Source organism: Bombus huntii, chromosome 14 (assembly GCF_024542735.1).
Source record: "Bombus huntii isolate Logan2020A chromosome 14, iyBomHunt1.1, whole genome shotgun sequence".
In the NCBI taxonomy this organism is placed as follows: domain Eukaryota; kingdom Metazoa; phylum Arthropoda; class Insecta; order Hymenoptera; family Apidae; genus Bombus; species Bombus huntii.
The window spans coordinates 5,989,104-6,001,504 of NC_066251.1; the positions used below are offsets into that span (position 1 = coordinate 5,989,104).

Consider the following 12,401-nt stretch of genomic DNA (forward strand, 5'->3'; position numbering starts at 1 on the left):
GAGAGCCAACGACGTCGACGAGTTTCTTCTAGCTGTCGGCGACGTCGCAACGACGAACCAGCCTGACTTTCGGCGCCCGCGGGAAATAACGCCGTGGACCGAGCTGCAAATATGCGCATCACAGCCGTGAGATTCCCGAAAGAAGAATTGGACGACTGCTGTTAGACCAGCGATAGGAATTTTTAGGGAAAGACGAGAAGGCAAGAATCACGAAGAAGTTTGATTCTTTGAATACTACAGTCGGTCGCAAAGATATTCGTACACGGAATAACATTTTAAGAATTGGACTTGTGCTACTTTTGGAGCAAACTGGAGGGATCAGTTGGCGAAAATGACGTGTGATGGAAATTTGGTGAAAATTGAAATTGGTAGAAACGACGATGGAAGTCGTAGAAAGATACAAAACCTTCTTATCTGGGTTTCTAATGAAAATTTTGACAACACATTTTATATAATGTGTATAATATATTATACACTACAGAAATATAGCCAAAGAAAAATTACCAAAGTAAAAGGACAATACTGGCCAAAAGAAGAATACTGGCAAGATTCAGATGTGGAAACGAGACCAAAGCAAGGGAATACTGGAAAGAAGAGGGAGAAAAAAGATGCAAACTATGTAGAAGGAAAGAAGAAGAACTGAGACATGTAATAGAAGAATGTGAAATAACGGGAGGACCAAAGGACATAGGAGAAACGCTAAATGAGACTGGAGAAGGTTTAACAGAACTGGAAGCAGTAATAGAGAAGAGAAGGGCAAACGACAGGAAGGATGCACAGCAAGGAGGCTAAAGACCAAAGTTACAATAGGTTTTAGTCATTAGTTAGACTATTAGTTAGACTATTAGTTAGTCATTATTAGTTAGTCATAGAGTGGAAAAGAAGTAGACATATAAGAAGAGAAATAGACATAAGAGATGTAAGCCGACAGGCACGGACTAAGCAATAATAAATAAATAATATAATATATCAATACGATATAATTAATTTATTAATCATATATATAAAATTCCCAAATTTTACAACTTTTTCGAAAAATAACGAAGACAACTCCTAGACGAACAAGGAAGGTCAAGCTGCTGGAACTTTGATTCTTTGCTAGAGCTGAAACGTAACGGAAAAGCGTGTTTAAATGCCGGACAGGTTCATTCATTTTCCCGTAAAGGAAGACAAAGCGACGACGAATGACGTTAAGAATTAATCGTAACGCCATTTGACGCGGCCAAAAGAAACATGACAGTTACAGTGTAGTTAATCGAATAAAAAGTTGCCCCTGTTCACGATCCAGTACCAATGGGAAAAAATTTCACGGGACGTCTCTCGTAACGGGCAGATACTGTCGAAGGAGAAGTCATTACACGGTACGTGACTGCGTAACAAATAGACCGAGGATACGCAAATCTCTCGGATCTGCATCCTTGAATTCTGAGAAAAGTCGAACTCTACGGATAGCTGACGGTCATAAAGCGTGACTCGATCAAAGACGAGACGGGAAAACGTAATGTCGAAGAGGCACGGAAGTCCGCTGCTAAATACCGGCAACGACTAATTAACCAGCTCGAAAGCCGTGACGCGCGTTCGCTTGACGCGCGAAAAATGAAATTTTCAGCGCTTCGAGCTTCCACGCCAACTATACTTTCACAGATTTCTATAGAAATATTGAGAAGAGGCTAAATGAAAAATGTTACAAAGGATATACGTTTGAATCGTCGTAGCCTGCACTGTAACGCAAGCCGAGAAATTTTATTAATTTCTGTGTCTACTCCCAGCGAATAACATTCTTATTATAAATAGCCTTTCAATTTCTTTATCGTTCCACTTTTATTCATTTCTATCTTCGCTGATTCGCAACGGCGTATCGAATATTCGTTATAGCTTCGTTATAAATATAACGCCTTCGCTGTTTCTCACAGTTAAGATTATCATGGCGCAACCTGGGAAATTTGAATAATTTCTATCGCCACTGATAAGAAACGATACAAGTTTCGAGAGTTTCCTTCCTGCTGTATGTGGAATATTCCACGTAGTTTCTTATTTCTCTTACAAATTACAATTTTTTTAGCGTATTTAATTACTTTACGGCAATAATCTATGATTCTTTGATATAAAATCGAACGCACATAGTATGCTATGATAGAATCAATATGCGATGTATTCACGTCATGTCTGAAGGTTCGAGTATGTTTAGAAATTCAACTATGAGAAAAATACCATTAAATGTTGAAGTTATATGAAATAGAATATAACATAATTATCTTTTTTTTTTAACATTGCAATATTATGAATTGACATATTGAAGTTCATATGAAACTCATATGGAATGTATCAGATGTTATGAACTACTTATTATCAATTCAATTATATCATAGAATAAACAAAATACCTGTCTCCTTTCATGCGTGACTTTTAAATAGTTCGTGTCGATCTGTATTCACAATCTCGAAACCTTGTAACATAATTTATGTAAAATACCGAAGTATAACATTCCATAAAATGAACTCTAACCAAGAATTTATGCTATGCCAATCGAACAACTTTTCATCTTGAAATAGCGAGATGTAAATTATATTTTTGATAATTATATTCTTGATTTGCAGATCAAGATTACGAAGAAAAGCATTTATATCCTGCATTAGTAAAGCAATTTTAAAATTCAATGTCTCTTCAATCGATTATTTAATAACGAGAATCTGCTTTTAGGATCTGTTTTGGTTTGCAAATGATATATTTTTACCGCAAGTTTTTTAAATATTTAACAAACATCGATCAATCGTCAGTTCTATTGTTCCGCTGAATTTTGAAAAAGTAGACACGAGAAAAGAGGATAATACGAGATGTGAGTTGGAGAAAATTGAGTCTTACTGGATGGAAGTCAGAGTTACGGATATATAACTAATTCTGTTACTCCCATAAAAACCTGTAATTCAACATTCCTACACATTTTTCACCATTTGCATATGCCATTAAAAAATTACACAACGATGAAAAGAAAAAGGGGGAAGAAGGAAAGGAAATACGAGTTTGATAAAATTCAGTTTCAATGGAAGAAGTCAGAGTTATTTCCACGTATTATTTCTTCCTATCATTTTCGCAAAAACCTGTTTGTAACTCAACGTTCCAACGCAACGAATCGTCTTCCATCGTTTGTATGTCCTGTTAAAAGATTAGTACAACGATAAAAGAAAGGAAGAAACAAAATATCGTTTTAATAAACTCAATTAAACAGTTTGTAACTCAACGATCCTACGGAATGAATCATTTCTCACCATTTTCGTCCTATTGCCAAACGATACAGAACAACAGACAGGAAGAAAAAGAAAAGAAATGGAAGAAACGAAATGTGTGCCACATGAAAATGACTATGCGCAGCTGTCATAAACGCGTGCTACGTTGATCGAAACAAGGGATGCCATTGAGGCGTCGTCGACTGACAAAGCTCGAAGGTTGGATGCATTCTGTGTGCAGGCCTGAAAATTATGCGTTCTTATGCAGAGGCACGTGCATCGTGGATTATGCAAGACGAGTATATAGCCTCGTGCCGATCGCTGTTTAAAATGCCAGCCGCGAACGAGCCGGGTTACCTTCGCCGCTCTTGATCACGATCAAAATAAAGAGAAGCCGCGCGAAAGCCTGCCACAGACGACACTTCTGCGGTGTCATTAAATTTTCATAGAATAATTCCCAGATCTCTGTGACCAATCTACAACATCTTTTCCATTCACTTTTCGTTCTGCCTTTTATTTTTCATTACGAAGGTTCGCGGTTCTATCGTTGGCGATACTCGTGGCTCTCAGAAGCCAAGTTCGGTGTCAACTATGGTGTTTGACGAACCCTTTAACCAGTTACCTGTTTTTGACGAGTAAACTCGTCAGGAAGAAATGACAATATTTTGTGTTGCGACGAGTGTACTCGTCGTCGCTTACTTCTGGCGACACATTTTACGTGCACACTTTTCGAAGAGATCGCAACCGGTCAATTTCATTGCAAAAGTACAGAACGATATCTGCACGATGAGACTAGTACAGAGATATTTGTGTCTCTCAGAAGCTAAATTAATATCAAATCCGCTTTTTTTTAACGAAATTAAATTTCATTCCGAACTGTAAGAACTGTCGTCTTTATATACATTTCTATGCTAATATACAACTGTTTTTAATATACAACTATTGTCCTTATTACTATATATGGAAACTCAGACACACGTAATCCGCAGGTGGCATCTTCATTGACGCCACTATTCACGTGCTATCAATTCTAACTGTTATGTTAATCAGTCAAATGTCGGCTCAGACAAATCGCAAGGATATTGTATGTAAAATGAAAAAAATACAGGATCACGATTAATGATCCATTTTGAAGAAAACAGTTATTTACTTTAATTTCAGTTCATTTATCATACAGCGACATTAATTGTACGGTAAACGTAAAAAATAGCGTATCATCATTACTTTGCTGGACGTTTTAATTTATAATGTAGATTACCACCAATCTTTAACACGATGATTACCACGCAATATTTTATATATATTCGCGTGGAAGGTGCGACAGATTGAAATGCGATATACATCATGGCGTTAAAGTTTCACAAAATATTGCCTTGTATTTGCGCACCTTTTTCCATCTAAATCATCGACACCGTTGAAAATCGTTTACGTTCACGAAGTTTATCTTTCTTAATTATTTTACAAAAGCTGACAGTCAACGTGTTAATATCCCTTCTGGAAACTCGTTAAACCTATCGATAACACAAAAAGATAAATGGGAAGAGATAAAAACTAACACGTTCTGTGTCATAGAAGAATAAAGATTTAATAATTTTAGCAAAGCTTTCGACGCTTCTAATGGGAGTTTTATCCACGATAATCATGGTAAGGTGATTAGCGAGCCATGCATCGCATGTAAATTGCAAACACTCATAACCGAACGAATCTGCATAAATTACTTTAGTCGTGGTTTATCGTCAAACTAAAGCACTCTATCCACTTTACCGTAGCATCGTTTCACCGTGGTCGACTGTTCGTCTCGGAAACAGCTCTGGCTATTGTCTTTCCTTTCCAACAAACGAATAAACCGATAGATAACTCTTCGCCGTGGTGGTATTCAATTTCGACGGAGGAAGCGCGCTCGCTCGTTAGCCGATGGAGGGAAAGAAAAAGAGAAAAAAAAGCGACGAAGGAAACGAGCAACGTTTGGTCGAGGTGAAAACCGTAGAAACGTGCAAACACGCGGCCACGACGTGAGAGAACGGCCGAAGAAGCATCGACAAGTTAGACAGCAACGTGGAAAAAATATCCGAATGATGGAAAAGCTATAAGCCTTCGCTGGCGAAACTGCCAACCAAACGAAAACCGATGCTTGTTTGCGTCATTGAGTTCGCAGTCGATACTACGTTCCAACCAATCACGTGTATGGACGTTCTAGTCGCTTTAAAAAGAAGACTTTAAGCAGATTTTCGAATTAAGTATATTTTCGCTCGATTCTCACCCGTCGTTCCTTTTCCGTCAAACTTTTAAGCGTCGAACACGAGGTAAGAGTAGGCAAGTGGATTCGGTGGTACGCGATCAGACCTCCAGTTAGACGAATGGATGGACGATGAATAGACGAATGAATATTATTTATACGCTGCGAGCAAAAGTAAATTCTCAATGATCGTTTTCTGTCGAAGCTCTCGCGTAAAAGGTGAAATAATAGAAAGTAGATTCAGCGGTACGTAATCAGACGTCTGGTTGAAATAATGCCTAGTAGATCAGGTAGTATGTGGTCAGACTTCTGGTTGAAATAATGGGAAAGTAAATCCTGTAGTTGTATGTAAGCAGAATTCCAGTTAGACGAATGAATAGACGGTTAATAAACAAATAAAAGCATACGTCAAATAATGGGGAAGTAGATTCAGTGGTATGTGATCGGACTTCTGGTTGAGAGGATAGGAAAGTAGATACAGTGCTATGTGGACAGACTCTGGGACAGATAAATAATCGATCGATACGTTGCAAAACTGTATACCAAATATTACTTGGTTCGTTGATTTAGCTGTAAACAAAATGAGAAATATATACGGCGACTCTCGTAAATATTTGAAAGTCGCCCGATATTGTCCACGCACGCGATTCTTTATTGAAGCAACGAACGTTATTTTTGTTGTATCAAGGATTGCAACTAGATTCATCCTGGAATGTAAATTATTCAAACGACGCCTGCCGACTTTTAAAACCGTTTGAATAATCATGAGCGGTAATGTATGTGCGTAAGACACATAATTGGCATAATTTACATTACTCAACTCGAGTAACGAAATAACGTTTGGTGAGGAATGTTTCAAGCTGAACAAAAGAAAAAATATAATTCAGTATAATTAATTTTCTCGTAAATAGATCCTTGGATTTTTAATAAAATCGTATATATATATAACTATATACCTAAATTGATACCAGTTCGTTTTCTATAGAAGATCACTAGCATCCACAACTTTCTTGGCAAAAAGAAGATTTGGTAGACCATTTGGAAAATGAAAGAAAACTGATATATTTCCAAACACGAGTGACAAGAGAATATCGTATTATATTTTTCGACGTGGCTCGATACTTTCGTTAAATTGAAAAAAATTCTTGTAATCAATATCGTTGAACAAAGAACGAACAAAAGAAAAAAAGTGTACCGATTGCTTTCTAACTAATTGATTTTCTGCTTCTAAAACGAAGATATGGCTGATAAACCACGCACCGGTTAAAACAGAATCGAATAGGACAGAGTCTATCGTAGATCTCAAAGATAAAAGCAACGTGAAAATACTTTGTGTATCTGCTACATCGTTGTCGGTGCTTTACAACAAATTTGTTGATTTCTACGTTCAATGGAGATTTCTACGTTCAATGGAGATTCCTCGAGAACATCCTCTAGCAAATTGATGGAAAATGTCCGGCTGATTGATGAATCAGGACGCACACGCGTGTGGAGTTGTCGGAACGACACCCAACCAGAACTTGTTAAATGGCAAATGCTGATAAACTAACAAACTGTAGCCGGTTGATTAATGAATTTACAGCTACATTTGTGTATGTACCAATGTACAGTTATGGAAGAGATACGATGCTGTCATAGATTCGATCAGTCCGTGAAACATTTATTAATCACTGTTCCGTTTTAAGTGACTTCACTCTCTTTTTGTCGTTCGACTACGAGCTTGTATCTCCTTTTTTTTTCAGCCTCGAAAATATATCGGAAGCCGAAAAATTAGCTACAAAAACATCGTGATTCATCGTCCGGCTGATCACTCGTAATCGTTCGAAGCTACGAACATTAAACTGCTGGTGAACTTTCAGGAATTTGGTTCCAATTTATTACGCAACGTAATTTATAAATAGACTAATAGAAATATATGAGAAATTGAAATGTCCAGGAACGTATGGGAATACGCGTAACATATCGAAATATCCAACATATCTGCGGAAAACTGCAGAATTGCGCGACAGAATGCACGTAATACGAAGAACAATTGCTTTTCTATTTTTATATTAACACTTGATCGGTGAAACGCGATTTTCTGCCTTTTCGATCGTATTATATCCTGGTATCTCTTCGATTAATTCTCTGTTCCTTCGTTTGTATTCGGAAAAATCTGAATTCGCATAAAGACCCGCAGCCTACTAATAAACTCTGACGCAATGGTAATAACAAAGCACATAGTTTCTCTTCAAACGACTTTGTCGTAATTGTGGTTTATTTTATCGAAACGGCTAGAGGATTCGTTTCTCTGGACTAATTGGAAACCGTCGGTTTAAAACGTAGAAATTAATCGAGTCTACGATGAACGAAAGGTTTCATTCTTAAGTCGTTGCAACTTTCGATCAGAGACGAGCCGAGAAAGTCTATCGTTTCCCGTTATTGCGGTTTCCAGATGGAATTATATCTACGAATGTTGCCGATCTACGACAGAAATCGAAGAAAGTGGTTCGTCTGTCCGCAACCATTTGCTTTATGATCTCTTTCTCGAACAAAAAACGACCCTTGCAATATTCCACCGAAACTGAAAGTGTAAACAGGCTCGCGATGGTCTTCCAACATTTTTCACAAAAGTTTTCGACATCTTGTAGGAAATGCGAATTAAATTAATGGCATTTGTGTGAATTAAAGAATGAATGACGAGAATGTGAATTAAAGGCAGAACCTGTTCTTGAGCCGAAAAATCGACGATACAATTCGCGAGATGGAAAGAAGAAATTGAACGGTTCATAAGCCGTGTTGCGACGCTAAGTATCGCGCGATTCGATTAAACGGCTGATTCAAGCGAATGAAGTTTCCATTTGGTCGCGTTTAAATTAGTTGGATTAAATTTGGTAGGCCAGGTTCGATAATTTTACGATTAATTTTATTTTCAGCCAGGTAATGTTTAATTCTCTGTTTGACCCGAAAGTGATCACGATTTTAACTCGACACGCGCCATCCCATCCGATTTGAAATGTGAAATTTCAATCCACGACAGATTCAATTCTCGATTCTAATATCTGATTCAAGTTTTGTATATTTGGTCGAATATCGAATTTGCATCCTATCTGCGATCCTACGATTTTGATTCAAATAGGAATTACAAGAAAAAATCTGTTAATTTTAACGTAGAATTAGAACGAGAGATCAGGCAATGTGAAAAAGATGTTTCGCGTTTTTAAACGATAGCAACACTAAATAAATATTTTTAACAGATTCACGTCCCTACGAAGGAAGTTTAACAAATTCTACGATAAACAGAAACCTGTTTCATCTGTTAAATATCGTAACTAATACTTTGTAACATATATTCTTGCATTTTTATTATACTTTCTCACTGCCAAATTTCTCACAAATATATAAACATCCTCAAATCATCGATAAGTATTTCTACATATTTTCCTCGAATTAGAAAAAGAAAACTGTTTAATCACAAGAAAAAGAAAAGTACAGCCAGTGCTAATAGCAACGTAGGAAACGTGGCTGAGTTAATTAAAACCTCGTAATTATCTGAATCTTGTGAAACGACCTTAAATTATGCGCGTCAAAGGTATCCACACCGGACAGCATTCTCTTTAATCGTTTCGTTTTTCCACCGATGAAACTTTATTTTTCCGTGGCAAAAAGGTTACGGAACAAGCGCATGCGATTAATCGAGAAATAAAATGGCGAAACAACTCGTAAAAGTCAAAATCGACTTACCCTTGGTGGCTCTTGGATTGCTCCAAGTCGACCGGTAGACCTTCTCCATGATTACTTTCGTGGCGTTATTTCATGACGTTAATAACACGTTAATGCGGCTCTCACTTCAACACTCGGTTAATCTCCACACTCTGTTAGTAGGGAATCATCTCCACTCGGCAATTAGTCTTTTTTCCCTTCTTTTCCATCTGAAAAATTTCAACAGTCCCTATGAGGATGAGCAAGTTTTGGACGTACGCGTATTCTCATCGGAATCGCCGATTAAAATATATTTCGCAGCGGTACTTTCGAACTTTGGATTGCGACTGTCGTCGTTAAGTTGTCATCCTTAAATTTGTGATTAAAATCCACTTGTCTTACCGACGCTGCGTATTGATATATTGCAAACACAAAGGAGAAAGATTTAAATCGAAAAGGATAATATTCTGTTCGAAATAATTGATCTCGCGCTGCTATTTTGCAATTTTTCGAATTAGCTACTCTCGCGTTAAATTTCTCTGCTTCTTTTTACTTCAGCCGGATATTTTAATTTAATACTTAAAATCTAACTTTGTAATTTTGATATTATAAATTTGCAAAATTTAATATTGTAATTTAATATTTGAAATTTAATTCAAGACCCAAGGAGATCTCGAAGTAAGATATTTCAATCAAAAATGAGAAATCGCTGCGAAATAATTGACCTCACACGGCTATTTTGCAAATTTTTTAATTACCACTCTCGCGCAAAATTTGTAATTCTCGGCTTCTTTTAACTTTACCGTGATATTTTTAAATTGTAATTTAATATTTGAAACTTAACATTTCCTAAAAATATTTAGGAAATCCCGAAAACGTCTCGAAGAAACATACTTAAACCGAAAATGAGAAATCATCGGTTTGCACCGCTATTTTGAAATTGTTAATTATCACTCTCACTTTAAATTCTCTAAATTGAAATTCCGACTAACTCGTGTTCGTCTCGTTCATACTGTTTTAAAATTGTATTCGCACGAACCAGTTAACTACGTTTGACGAGTATACGCGTGAAAGAAAAACTTTGCTTCGTCGTATACTCGCTCGTACTTAGCTACGCGCTCCATGACCTAACCCCATGACAGATTTCCGAAACTAAATTCCGCGGTTAACCGGTTAAGCTCGACGAAATTTTCTATTCGGCGAAAGATCCGCTCGACTTTCGACCAGCTACGAGCACCTTTGCGGAGCGTTCACAACGCAATTTACTCTGTTTACTGCCTCCACTAATTGCGCCATTTTCATCCGATAGGCATATTCACGACTGGACCAAACGAACTTAAAAGGATCGAGGTTCCGGGAGATCGATGAAATACGCAGAAACGAAACTGGTCGGCGGGATTAATCGAGCAATCGTCGCTGTGAAAAATAGGCCGTGCAACAGCGGCGAATTAAAATGGAAACGCGGCTGAAACTTGCACGATAACGCGAAATCGATCGATTTTTCCCAGTAGCCGGTGGAAAAAAATCGACGGAATAAATGAACAAAGGTGAAAAATCAGCAGTCTCGACCGCTTCGCGAGCGCTTTTTACGGATACAAAACGATTGCCATCGATCACTAAACGATTCGCTACGTCTTTCGAATAAAAACAGCGGTAAAAGACTGCTGTTTGCCATACTCGTTCGAAAGAAGAAGCGCAGATGAAAGTTCCGTGAACAAATGACTTTTACACGCTTTGGGATGTGAATTTTTTAAATGAAATATTAGCGAAGCATGGAAGTAAAATATTTGTCTATGACAGAGGATCGAAACGACGACGAATGTAACGCAGCAACTTGTAACTAAATTTAAATCTCTGAAACGAAGATATTTAAATGTAAATTTATGCTAGATACAAGTATTCTACTAACAGCGATACGAATACTAATTTATCTATCGTAAATGATAGTCAACGAGTGACTTTTCTAAACGTTCTGTACGTGAGCGGTTAGTCATCCTCCAGACCTTTGCTTCTTCTCTTTCTACGTCGTTCCTTGCTACGAATTTATGTACAAAACAACGAGATACGAGATGTAATTGAAACCTCGTTGCTTAATCTGTATGTAATTATTTCAGTGAAGATGCTCTGGACGAAGGTCGAACGAATAATTTGACGGCAACAAAACCTACTTATTCGCATGCTCGTCGGTATATATATGTATTATACACACACACACACACTCACATATATATATTGATTTTTGTGATAAACCTCCCAACTCGCAATCCAATCTAGAATAAATCTCTTCTAAAGAATTTTAGGATAATATTAGACGTAAATTTTCCATGGACTAGCACCACCGTAAAAGTTATACGAGTTACGAATCGCAAATTACAAATACTAAGAAATTCCTCCGTATAACGGTAATAAATCTAGCCGCGAAAAAAGAAAGAAAAAGAACAAAGTTGCGGAAGGAAAGTTTACAAATTACAATTATTCGATATATTAGTTGTGAAATTGTAAAAACTTCGTGCGAAAGAAACAAGTCTATAACGTGTCGACTATCACGGTGGTTATCGGCGAGCCGTGATGACCATAAACTTGTAAATCATTCAGAATAACTAAAGTAAGACAAATTTCATGGATTAAAAACTTCCAACGATATGAATCATTTAGACGACATTGTCAGAAAATCGTGCGCAAATACAACGTGATATTTCGGCGAAGATTAAATATCACGCGTAGTATGTTTCAATCTGTTGCAGCTACCAGGTCAAAATATAGAAAATTCGCGTGGCAGTGAACGCGATAGCCCGGAATTTATCGCTCGTCGATTCGTTGCTACTCTTAATTGGTAAATTATCGTGCAAGGGGGGCCGATTTTTTTCCTAACTCGAAACTTAAATCTGGAATTTCGTTCAAACAGAGACAACGAGGTGAACTATTTTCAATTAGCGCTAGGTAAATCGAGGTTGTCGATAACAAAGTTAAACAGCACAGGGGAAAACGAGGATTCTCATAAGGAACAGAAATATGGCCGTAGATAAACAGGTGCAAAAGATAAGTAGCGAATGAAGAAACGAGCTTCTGCAACGTTTATTGCCACGATACATATCCAGAAACGCATTAACCGGCAACGTATTTTTCCGAATATTGCACGAAAGAAGATTATCCGTGTCCTTTGTCGCTAACCACCTAGAAATATTACAGTGGGAACACAAACGATTCGAGCTGCCGTGATAAAGAATGATTACGCTGTACGTATTAGCTCGTATATATTC

At 37.4% G+C, this 12,401-nt stretch overlaps 1 protein-coding gene across 3 annotated transcripts in view; it reads right to left on the bottom strand.

The window, feature by feature from the left end:
• Positions 1-12,401, bottom strand: part of LOC126873116 (coiled-coil domain-containing protein 137) — a 97,418-nt gene that overhangs the window by 31,317 nt on the left and 53,700 nt on the right. For 2 of the 3 annotated variants that reach the window (XR_007692309.1, XR_007692308.1), the window contains one exon: positions 9,194-9,371. The exons of the other annotated variant lie outside the window; for it this stretch is intronic. The gene's annotated coding sequence lies outside the window, so the exon portion shown is untranslated. Of the gene's footprint in view, positions 1-9,193; positions 9,372-12,401 lie in introns of those variants that run through there. 3 annotated transcript variants of the gene reach the window in all.